The following is a 13,257-nucleotide window of genomic DNA, read 5'->3' as shown; positions in this document are numbered from 1 at the left end:
TAAAGCTGAACACAGCAGATAAGGACAATTGCAAGCACATTGATTAAAGCTGAGTGGGGCAGTGAGAGGTTTAAGAACATGGCAGCTGGGGAGGGGGGGAACTCTATGGTGCCTTCTCCATTCCTAGGTGCACTGAGCATATGCCAAGTGATGGGAAAAGCAACCATAAATGCTCTCCCTCAATGTGGGTAGGGCATATTTAGACACTTTGCACAGAGCAGTGGGTTTGGCAAAGATGGCAAAACATGCTGACTGGAGTGGGATGAAGGAAGGATGAAGAGGGAGGGACATCTCCAGATGCTTCTTGGAATCTCTGCAAAACCGCTAAACCCACGTTCAAAAATAATCTGGCTAGAAGGCATAGGAGGAGTTATGTGGTTAAAGTAAGAGACTTAACTCCACAAGTCCATTCTTTTCGAGGACTGTAAGCACTGATTATACTAACACGAGTGGCAACACATCCATTCCTAACCTGATGACCAAGAAGGGCAGAAAGATCTGTCCCAGGGCTAATTGAAATTGGTCTAAGAACCCTAGCCGCTGCAAGAGAAAAAGCCAGAATCAATAAACCCCATGCTACCACTGCCCTCCACTGAGAATCACATGAGTCATTGACTTAAATCCAATGAAAGAGCACCAAAAGTGCTTTTTCAGAAGGCAATTGGACTTTCTTGTTTTTTCTTTGAAGACTTTTTGCTTCTCATCCAAGAAGCTTCTTCAGCTCTGACAGGGTGGTGGGGAATGGAAGGATTTATACTCCTTGCAGACAGCAGATAATTTATATCCTTTTAGAGCAGTGTTTCTCAACCTTGGCAACTTTAAGTCCTGTGGACTTCAAAGCTGTGCTGGCTGGGGGATTCTGGGAGTCGAAGTCCACAGGACTTAAAGTCGCAAAGGTTGAGAAACAATGTTTTAGAGGGTTATCCTTTAAAAGGGCCGCTGAGCTTGTTGATCAGAAAGGTTGGCAGTTTGGCAATTCAAATCCCTAGAGCCGCGTAACAGAGTGAGTTCCCGTTACTTGTCCCAGCTTCTGCCAACCTAGCAGTTAGAAAGCACATAAAGATGCAAGTAGAAAAATAGGAACCATCTTTGGCGGGAAGGTAACAGCGCTCCATGCGCCTTCGCGTTTAATCATGCCAGCCACAAGACCATGGAGACGTCTTTGGACAGCCCTATAGCAATAGCAACAGCAGTTAGACTTATATACCGCTTCATAGGGCTTTCAGCCCTCTCTAAGCGGTTTACAGAGTCAGCATATTGCCCCCACAGTCTGGGTCCTCATTTCACCCACCTCGGAAGGATGGAAGGCTGAGTCAACCTTGAGCCGGTGAGATTTGAACCGCTGAACTGCAGATAACAGTCAGCTGAAGTGGCCTGCAGTACTGCACTCTAACCACTGCACCACCTCAGCTCTTCAAAAGCCCTAGCTTTTCAGCTTTGAAACAGAGATGAGCACCGGCCCCTGGAGTCGGGAACAAATAGCACATATGTGTGAGGGGAGCCTTTACCTTTACCCAAAGGGTCATTGAAGCACTTGGAGACTTATCTTTGTCCTCGGCGTCACCTGAGTTGTGGTCCTGGGTTCTGTAGTCCGTATTTCCAGAGGAAAAATTGCAGACTACAGGAATCAGGAGCACGACTCGGGTGACTTTGAGGGAACAAGTAAACCTCCCAAGTGCTTCAACGATCCTCTAAAAGGATGCATATTACCAGCTGTCTGCAAGGAATATAAATCCTTCCATTCCCCACCATCCTGTCAGAGTTGAAGAAGCTTCTTGGATGAGAAGCGAAACACCTTCAAAAGAAAAACCCAAGTCCAGTTGCCTCTTGAAAAAGCACCTTTGGGACAACCAGGACCTGGATGACTGAGAATCTCTACAGACAATGAAAGTGCAGTTGTATGATGCAGGTGCCAGGCCTTTGGACTCGGAGGAACAACAAGGGAGTCTTTTGGTTGTGCATCCTCAAAAATAGAAAAGATACAGCCAGATGAAACTCTGAAAATGTCCAGTGGAAGCAGCAGAAAATAATGCAGCAAATGGGAAGAGGGCCAGCAAATCAAATATGGATGAAGCTGGTCCTTTTTCTTGGTTGAAATTATCCAGAATTGGTTTGGGGCACCAGATGTGGTGCATCTTTCATACAAATTGCTAAGAAAAATAAATAAATGGGCAACTGTAACAGTCACCAGATGTTCTGTGTGGCCCTTTTGTATCTTATGATTCACTGAATAAAAGAAAAATTACAAGAGAAGCTGTGCCCCTTAGTGGCTTTATTCACATACCTTTAATTCAGTTACCAAATTAACCTAGCTCTGGAATTTTCAGTAAATTGAATCATGAACCAGGCAAATTAATTGAATTCATACCCACGGTTGAGCCACAAGGATATTATTCCAAGTAGAACATCTTGGGCATTTGTGTCTGCTTAGTCCTTACACAATCTGGGTTAATGTATTTTGGTGACCAACAAGGATTATAGAGAAATAATATGTTTATTTGTTTGTTTGTATGTGTGCTTGTTTGTGAAGCATGTTAAGCAAAACCTCCTTGCTTTTTTCTTGCAACAAGATTTATGCAAACCACCAGGTTCGCACTTCTGGGAAGGCTAGGTCAGTGGCACATGTGTGCTGAGTGTGCTGAGGAGCATGTTCCCAGAATGTACGGAAAATTAATTTCTCCTTCAGATTTTTCTCAAGAAAATCAATGCATCTAACTGCCAAAACACTGCTTTGTAGTGCTTTTCCCAGGATCTTTCCCTGAACATATGGGTGGCTATTTTTCTGTAATTTTAGTGTTAGTTTTTTTTACTTGGGACTAGCAAGTGACTTACTTAATTGCAGAAAGGATAATCTGCAAGGCAGGTGGCATTTGGCTGGAAAAGGTTTATTACTTCTCTGTCTCACTTTTATATTTTTTGGCTGCTGTACCTCTGTGGTCATTCTGTCTTTTCTCTTGCATTACTTTTCAATATCCAGCATTTGAAATTTAAGAGGTTTTTTCCCTGTCTCCAGGAATTACAGTATATTCTAATAATTAAGGAGTAGATTGTTTGACTGTATCTTCTGAGATTGCTTTGACTGGTAGCATGATGGAAGTTAGTTTGTTTTAGTTCCCTTCCAGAAGTAAATGGGCTACTTTCCCTGCCAGACTATGATGAGCACTGGTATTGTCAGGACAGCACTTGGGGACAAATGTCCAGGAGAATGGGCACAGCATGTTAGATCTTTACAATTCCCTAACCCCAACTTTTAACCATTAGGAACTCAGAGCTACACACAGTATGAGAGGAGGGAGCCATTTCCAACAAGTTGCACGCATGTAATTAGTAAGCAGACCTGAAGGGCTTAAGTGGGATTCCACCATTAGTTTTGCCCAAATTTTATATCAACCATTACAGGTAGTTCCCAACCTACAACAGTTAATTTAGTGACTATTCAAAATTATGTGGGAAGTACATCTCAAAAGGACAGTGCCAGGAACCACTGAAGTAGTGCCAAAAGACTTAAACTGGCCCTTCCCCTTTAAGAAAATCAAGAAGCACCAGCTGAAAGGAAAACTCAGAGCAGCAGTGCTGTTACAAAAGTAACAAAACTGACCTCAGAAAGACTTAAGTAGAGCCATTAAGATAAGGGGAATCAGTCTAAAAATAAACTCTTCAGGGTAAACAGAAACCCACTCCTTCCTGTCCCCTGGCAGAATTAACTCTTAGGAGAGGAAAAACAAAAGAACTGGGACCAAGATTAACCCAGGAAAACAAAACCCAGGGCAATCAGAAACACATCAAAACCCATCAAGCTGCAGGAGCTTCAAAGGGTAATTAAACATAAAATGCTGAGATTTACTCTCCCAAAGTCCTTGCAAGCCAGAAACACTGGAGCTGTTTCACTCCCTTTCTTGCCTTCCTGAATTAAAGAACCCTGTTTTCTGGCAGCTCATTCTGTGTCATTTCTTCTCAGCATCAATGACTGCTTCCCTGCTGGGAACGAACTCAGGAAATATTCTTCCAACAGTTACAATGGTACAGAAAAAGGTTATGGCCATTTTTCACAGTTACAACTTTTGTAGCATCCCAATGATCATATGATCAGAATTCAGCTGCTTGGCAACTGACTCATATTTATGACGGTTGCAATGTTCTGGGGTCATGTGATCCCCTTTTGCAACTATCTGACAAGCAAACTCAATGGGGAAGCCAGATTCACATAACGATTGGGTTACTTACTTATTAACTGCAGTGATTCACTTAACCACTGTGGCAAGAAAGGTTGTAGAATGGGGCAAAACTCGCTTAACAAACATATTGATGAAAGAAATGTCCTTCTGGGTTCAGCTCCAAGTGGGGAAGAAGACACTGAAGACATGGAGGCTGCTTGGAAAGATGGTTTATTTTTGGACAGGGCCACATGGCTTGAGCCCTGAACAGAAAAGGTGATCACATGCTTCAATGTTGGTGGAGAAGAAGAGAGAAGGGGTGAAGGAGGGGCTTGCTAGGCTTTTTATACCCTGTTTAGTCCCACCTCTCTGTTTCCTGTTCCTGTGTAAGAAATGTATTCTGATTGGTTGTCAGACTCCCATGGAGCCATGCAGGGGCTACTCTCTAGGCTGTGTTTTGAATCCAGGTATGGATGAATTCTCAGATGCCTTGTGGTCAGTTGAGTAAAGTTCCAACATTATCTTGCCTTTACTCCCATCCCTCCTGGGGCTGCAATGGAGAAGTCTTTATTATGTAAAGTGGACTAGCCTGGCCCTCTCAATGGTCCATTGAGAAAGTGGGGATGGGCAGGAAGCTACAGGCAACTATTCTGCCCTTTAAAACATGTTTCTTTTCATATCCAGAGAAATATTCTGCCTTTTCAATATTTCCTAGGATATTTCATTTTTCTGGGAGAGGGCTGGATGATAACTTCCCACAATCTCACTTAGCAACATAAATTTTTGCACTCAATTATGGTCATATGTCGAGGACTACCTGTACTGGCTGCCCATGTAAGGCACTGGTTAAGTAGAAATAGAAGACCTAGGTTCTAATCTACCTTCAGCTATAGAAGCTCCCTAGATAACCATGGGCCAGTCACTCTCTTTCAGTTACGTCCTGGTATGATATAGTGATTAAGGCATTAGACTGGCATCAGAAACATCCAGGTTTTCATCCATTCTCAGCCCCAGAAGCCAATCTACCTTACAAGATCGCTTGTGGAGGGGGAGGGAAATGGGAAGAGAAAGGGCTGTGTGTGGTGCCTTGAGCTCAAACTGCAGGAAAGTGTCGTTCCATCAGCAACCGTGTGTCCAGCTGTGAATCTCACCCCTGGAACCTCTTGATGACACTTTCAAATCTTTCTCAGCTAGTTCTCATTAATTTTATACTACAGACTTTTAGGTCACTCCTTTGTCCCAATGCTTTTTGTTATAAATAAAAGCAATTGTATCGGCATAGGTGATGTCACATTATTTTAAGATGTTCATTCATCTAGTTAGAAAAAAGCAATGCCATCAGTAATGTAGTATTGGAGGCTAATTCTGCCCACAGCCAGCAGTTCAATCGTGACCAGCTCAAGGTTAATTTAGCTTTCCATCTTTCCAAGGTTGGCAAAATGTGGACCCAGATGGTTAGGGGCAATAGACTGAATCTGTAAACCGTTTAGAGAAGGCTGTAAAGCACTATGAAATGGTATATAAGTCTAAGTGGGTATTGCTGTTGCTATTGCTTGCTTGTGACCCTTTATGATCCTCTCATCAGCGGTTGGGATCTCTGAGCAAGCAAGGTGGAGGACAAAAAGAAAGAGCCACAATCCCTGTACGTCTTTTTCTTTCTCTGGATGGTGGTGTGGATTCCTAGGTATGTCCCCATGTGCAGTTGGGGGAAGAGACTGTATCCTTCCAGCTCCATATTCAGCCAGGGGACTTAACAGGAGTCTCAATATATATACGAAGAGAGCCTATTTACAATGGAGAATTTTGGAACTTTGGCAATCAGGATCTCTACTTACAATCCATGTATTGGTACACAATTAGATTCTCTTCTCGTGTGTGCCAAATCTACAGCGGGAAGGCATTGGTCACTGAGTGAAAGAAGGACAGCAGTGTGTGAATATAATTCCTCCAATCGTAAAGCTACAAACTGCTTTTAACCTACAATCTCAGCAACATGGAGCTGGATGACGGAGGGGAAAAATCCTGTGAGCTAGTAGCAGGGCAAGACCATATGACAGTCCATTTTACTCATTTTCCATTGAGCACTGGAGTAATATTAGTCAGAGGGCACTTCTGAACTTTCCTTAAAAAGTATGTTTGTGTATTTGTGCGTAAAATATTTCATCCCAAATCCTTGCTGCAGACAGAAGGTAGTTGTTGCCTTATCAACCAGCTGTGTTTATTGAATTACCACTCAACAACAGAAAGGCCAAATCTTAAAAATTCTGACCTTAGGTTAAAAACGGTTGTAGGGAAGTGAAATCATACAATTGATCTCACTGTTTATTTTAAACGCCATGACTGTATTTCTCCAAATAAATAAAGCATCAGGAGATTCAGATACTGGTTCCATGGTATAAGATCATGCAGTTCTGGCATCATTAGCCGAATCTTTTCTTTCCTTCTTTTTTTTTCTTAAGGCATTTATGATCTGAAGATACCATTTTGATTTCAGATTATGTTACTGAAATGAGGAAATAGGAAAGTTTATTCATCTGAGCAATTTTTATCTAGTTTTATAATCAAAGAAGTCCCCTTTGGTATAGAAAGTAAAAAAATAATGCATGACTAAAATCCATTCGCAGTATAACTTCTTTAAAAAAACTATGTTTCATATTTAACAAAAATATTGCAGCAACAGGTTGTATCATTTGATCAATAATGCGCTGAGGTCACTGTCTTTATTTAAATTATGGATGAGTCATTCTGGTTACTTCTAAACCATTAGTTGCATTCATGCATTAGCAATAAAGTAATATGAAATTGGTAGAATTTTAATTAAATCGGTCACCTTGATCTTTTATCTTGGATAATATTTTAGATCCACAGCTTGTAAACTACACACCTTTGCAATTACAAAGGGTAAAAATACAATGTTCCTTAAAATATGAAGTCTAATACTGTATGTTCGGCAAATATATTGTACAGTGGGACCTTGGTTGCTGAACTAACCCATTCCAAGACTTCAGTTGGCATCAGATTTGATCGTGACCAGAAGCAAGGCTGACTGTGCATGCGCGCGCACACAAAAAATTGCACGGCAGGGGAAATTGTCACATCTGTGCTTATTTAGTACCCGAGGATGTGCTCGTGGAGTGAGTAAAACATTTAGTGGATTTTTCGGTCGGCACCCAAATTGTTTGTGGTCTGAGCCGTTCAGGACCTGAGGTCCCACTGTATGTGGTACCATTCAAGGTTGATTCAGCCTTTGATCCTTCTGAGGTGGGTAAAATGAGGACCCAGATTGTTGGGGGCAATAGGCTGCTCTGTAAACCTCTTGGAGAGGGCTGTAAAGCACTATGAAGCGGAATATAAGTCTAAGTGCTATTGCTATTCTGCAGTTTTTAATGCTCTCCCAGTATCACGATTCTGGTCATTTCCTAAACCCGAAGAATTGCATATTGGTCCTGCCAATTTCTACAATGTTCACAATGTTTACGTTTCATTTTGTAAATAGAAAACTTGGAGACAGCTGCCTTGCCTGCTTATCCATCTAGCCTTCTTAATTACACTTGAGCTCTCCAGCAAAGGGAAGTCTTTTCTACTACCAACTTCTTGGGATGATTTGAACTGAGGATGCTAAGGAATAAAATGCAGGACCGTTTGCAGGTAAGATTAAGCAGCCCCTTGTCGGCTATCCCCAAAAAAGAGGCAAAGGAGTCTGGATTTCCAAAATTGGCATGTGCTAGTTTTAAGCAGAAATGGAAAAGTGGAAATAATGGATGTGATTTAAGTGAAAAAATATGACATGTAATCTACATCAACATCCAATTCAGAGGATGGAACAACTCAGTGACGTAGTACAAGGTTGGAAGATGTGGAGATCTTGGCCCATAGAATCTCCAAGAGTTGGACACGACTGAATGGGTGATAGTCATCACCATCATCATCACAAGAGCTATGGTGGCCCAGTGGTTAGAATGCAGTACTGCAGCTACTTCTGCTGACTGCAGTTTGGCAGTTCGAATCTCACTAGCTCAATGTTGACTCAGTCTTCCATCCTTCCAAAGTTGGTAAAACGAGGACCCAGATTGTTGGCGGCAATAGGCTGACTCTGTAAACCGCTTAGAGAGGACTGTAAAGCACTGTGAAGCAGCATATAAGTCTAAGTGTTATTGCTATTACCATCATCTGCACAGTAATAGGATGACCAGGTAACCCAAATACTTCCTCCATCTGCTGTTCATATGTTATTTGGAAGTGGACCACTTTGATGCACCTCCTTCAGGTCTGCCTACCTGTTTTTTTCAATCTTAAACTGCATTTTAACAAGAAAATTAAAACTGTAAAATCAAGAACTCCTCTCTTAACATATTTTCTGCTTGTAAGACAACTGTAACAATGCCCTGTGGTCCTTTGCTTGAACTGTTTGGGCTCAGGATACATCAGATGGATTGTTATTGGCCACCGGGGTTTTTCAGCAGGGACCACATTGAGACTTGTGCAACTCTGAAGAAATTCAACCCTTTTTCCTAAATGGGGCATTTTTAGGTAAAGCTGTAATTTATTGTCTAATTTCCAGCCACTGAGTTGCAACAGGGTTCTTTGCTTATTTGTAAGCTCCACGACTCATTTGGGAAGAATGGATTTCCTGCGCAAATACAGGTGGTCCTCGACTTATGACCTGAGACAACTGAGGCCAGAATCTCCACTGTTAAGCAAGGCAGTTCTTAAGCGAGTCACATCTAATTTTATGACCTTCTTGCCATGGCTGTTAAGTGAATCACTTGCAGTTGTTAATAACATGATTGTTAAGCAAATCCGGCTTTCCCCACTGATTTTCCTTGTCAGAAACCAGCTGGGAAGGTCCCAAATGGCAATCAGATGACCCCGGACTCCGTCATCAATACATGCAAATTGCCAAGCAACCAAATTTTGATCTCATGACAGTGGCGAGGCTGTGACAGTTGTTAAGTGCGAGTATCGGTTGTATGTAACTGCTGTCAGTTCGAATGGTCGGTAAATGAATAGTTGTAAGTTAAGGACTACCTGGACGTGATGGCCGAGTGGCTAAGGTTCTGAGCTTGTCGATCAGAAAGGTCAGCAATTCAGCAGTTTGACTCCCTAGTGCTGCATAACAGAGTGAGCTCCTGTTACTTGTCCCAGCTTCCGCCAACCTAGCAGTTCGAAAGCATGTAAAAAATGCAAGTAGAAAAATAGGGACCACCTTTGGTGTGAAGGTAACAGTGTTCTGTGAGCCTTCGGCATTTAGTCATGCTGGCCACATGACCACGGAGACGTCTTTGGACAGCGCTGGCTCTTCGGCTTTGAAACGGAGATGAGCACACACACCCCTACAGTTGGGAACGACTAGCACATATGTGCAAGGGGAACCTTTTATCTTTACCTTAAAGACTACCTGGACTACATATACTGTATGCTTGGATAGACACTATCAATGTGACTTTTGTTGTTCCTTGTGTCTCCTACTTCATTGCTGAATAATTGGCTCAAATTTGAAATTTCTGCTTATTTACAAGAAAGTTACTCAGAATACAACAACTACACATATGCAGTTAGGACATAGAAAGTAAACATTTGGTCCGTAATCCACTCTGGAAACCTTCTAGGATGGCTTTGTGTTTGGTGCATAAACAAAGTAGGCTTCAAGGAGTTTGTTGACTTATTTTAATTAAAGATAAGCAAACAAAATCTAGGCAGGAAAAACCCAGGCGACTGGAGTTTTGTAGTCCAGATAAAGTGGTCCTATCAAAGAGCAGGATAAATTTGGTGGGAGGAATTTGATCTTTGCACTTTTTCTTCCATGAAAAAGTATTCAACTCAAGTGAATTTTGATGACTTTCCCACCTGCACTTTCAAACCTTTTTCCAAAACACAAGAAATGGCTCTGGAGTAGAATCCTCCCCCAAAAATTGAAGATCCCTTTGAAATTCTGAGTGCATTGTTATGAGCATTCACACAAGATAGTTGTCTTGGTGGCTGAGACCAAGCATTGTATGTCCAGAAGGCAAACCAAACTGTAAAAAGTGAGCTGCCATTATATATTTCTCCTCCGAGATCAAGAGGATTTTGACAACCACAAGAAGATTTAGACCAGACTCTGCTGGGGGTGGACATAGTTTTGCTTTGCAACTTACTAGTGAGTAGCTTCCCATTCATTTTTTACAAAATTAAAAATCATCAGGGGGGCATCTTAGGGACTCCTGGCTCTGTGGGATCTGCTTTTGAAATTGCTGAACACTCTGGTTGGAATGCATGTACCAAGTCATTGAGTAATCATAAAGACCAACACACAACTGGCTTCGAAATGAAATATGCACCCAAAGGTTGGGTGCTTTTTAGCCCTAAACAGCTTAAACGGGAGACTTTCAGACAAATGTTTTTTGTCTTCTGCTCAACAGGTATTTTAAAAGCATCTTCTTTCAAACTGAAAGCATCTCCCCTACTTTATGTATATTCATCCTTGGGCTGTCACAGGAGGCTCTTTTTGGGGTGGGGGTGGGGGTAAATAGCTGATTATTACAAAAGCTTTTTCATAGTATTAAAAAAAAACAGCCATCTGGAATTGATCTGCCACGTGTGATGGTAGGGCACCCATTGCTCAAATAAGGCCCTTTTTTAACAGGTTGGAGAAAAGGACCAGAGTGGCAGGACTTTCATTTTAGGTTCTTGGCCGCAGTGCACAAGTATTGATAACTTGCAGGACCATCCAACACAAAAGGAACAAAAGTCATAAAAATCTAGCCTGATCCAGCTTTAGGAAGAGTAAGGAGGTTTTCCTTAAAAAGGCAAGCCAACCTGTGGTCTTAATCATATTGAGGTCTACAAATTCTCTTGTCTGGACTTTGGGAGACATGCCTTTACCCTGAGCCAGACTCTCTCATCCTGTGCTTTGCTTCCTAGGAATTACCCAGCTTGCTACACCGAGTCCTTGTTACTCAAGAATTCAACATTGATGCACATCACGGATCAGGCTGCCAACCAGAAAGTAACGAGACCGCCTGGATCAGCGGGGAAGCTGCAGGGTGGGGGTGGGGTTAGCAACGACAACAACCCAATAAACGTAACAAGAATTTCTAACCCAACTGAGAAGTGACTCATAACTTGGGGAGTGTTTACAAGGTTTGCGCGCAGACAACAATCACCTTGCATTTCCCTTTGACAGTGACTCACCCTGAATTGAGAACATATTAAGTCTCTGAAGACAGATAACATTATGCGTGATGAGCTTTTATGACATGTTGCCAATTCTGTGCATTCCAATTCCAATTCCAATTCTGCACAAGTTGAGAAGATAGCACTGGCAGTACGGTGGTAGAAGTTATTAGTGAGAGTATCTTTAATTCCCCCCCCCCATTTTAAGTGTTTTAAAATACATTTCTAGCCCTTAACAGATGTAATGAAAAGGCTAAAGTGGCGTAAGAAATGCCATTTTAAATTTCCTTTAAAAACAAGGAATTCCCAAGCCCTTGCTGGGGTGGCACAGACATTTATGGGAGTCTTCAATGCTCCCGACTCTTCCTTGAGGTTAGTAGCAGCGAAGGAAATTACAGAAAATACATACATATCTTTCTGTAATTAAAATTTATGATTATTTAAATAATAATGTGGATGTTTGTGGTATTTTACATGCATAATCTTGTACCAGCGCTAAAATATACATTGTGTGCACGGGGGTCGGGAATGATAAACACATCCTGCAAATTCCCCAAACTTAAGTTAATTTAACTAGCTAATTAATCCAGGTAGGCTTAGATTTGGATGTCGACTGACTCCAGTTTTGTTTGGGGCTGAACTATTTCCATCCAAGTAAGTTATTTTTAAGTGTTGACATTTAATAATAATTTTCTGTGGCCTTTCAAATCTTGGTCTATTGCAGTGTTTCCCAAACTTGGCAACTTGAAGATGTCCAGACTTCAACTCCCACTGGTCTATTGGAAGGTTTCCATTCTTAAATTTTAGCTCTCCTTTGTAATTTTGTCCTACAATTTCAGGTCTTTTAACTTTTCTAAGCCACTCAGAACTGTATAGTTGAAGCAGAATAGAATTAATGCAAATAAAAATAAACTACCCCCATTCATATTGTGGGTAGAACTATTTGCCTCCTCCCCCAAATATTTTTAATGGAGGCAAAAGACCAAAAGAGGCCTTCTAAAAAATGGGGCCTAACGTGCCTATTGGGTCATTTCAGCTACCCACTTGCAGTCAGACATGAAAGAGATTGATTTGGATAGGGGCCGTGGTGGCACAGTGGTTAGAATGCAGTATTGCCACATAACTCTGCCTACTGCCAGGAGTTCGATCCTGACTGGCTCAAGGTTGATTCAGACTTCCATCCTTCCAAGGTTGGTAAAATAAAGACCCAGATTGCTGGGGACAATATGCTGACTCTGTAAAGCACTGTGAAGTGGTATAAAAGTGCTATTGTCATTGCTATGTAAGCTCTCCCAGCCTATTTGTAGTCGCACTGATTATGATCTCATCGTTTTACTTTTAATTCCGTCCTGGAGGGGAAGTGAAATATCGAAAAGGCAAAAAGGGAAGAGAAAATGACACCCACCCACTGCAATGGACTAAAAACTTTGGTGTGGAAAGACTGTCTGAAAGGTGTAGGCAGGACAACGGATTGGGAAGGAGGGAAGCTAGGTCATTTGTCATGGCTGCAATGGATCATCATTATCTCAGAACAAGCATTTTTCTCCCTCAAAGGAAGCCGCCTCAGCAAAGGACCTTCTCTACAGTCAACATGGAAAATGACAGCTGTTGTGTATCTGCTGCTTTCGAAGGACAGGAGTTTCTCCTGTGTGTTTTAGGCAGCGAAACTTTTAATGACTAAGCAAAGAGCCTGGCTTTCATACAGAAAAGGGGGTGAGCAAAGTACAGTTTCTCCCGCAACTGAAGCTAGTGAAGGGATGAATCACGAAAGATCAAGTATCCTAACGGATGGCTTTGGGCAGAAGGCGTTTCACCCATCTGCATCTCAGCTTCTGTGCAAATTGCACTGGTCCACTGCATAGGGGCCATGGTGGCGCAGTGGTTAGAATGCAGTATTGCAGGCTAATTCTACCAACTGCCAGCAGCTCAATCCTGACCAGCTCAAGGA

Source organism: Thamnophis elegans, chromosome 2 (genome assembly GCF_009769535.1).
Source record: "Thamnophis elegans isolate rThaEle1 chromosome 2, rThaEle1.pri, whole genome shotgun sequence".
Taxonomy (NCBI): domain Eukaryota; kingdom Metazoa; phylum Chordata; class Lepidosauria; order Squamata; family Colubridae; genus Thamnophis; species Thamnophis elegans.
Note: the sequence above shows the minus strand (reverse complement) of the source record.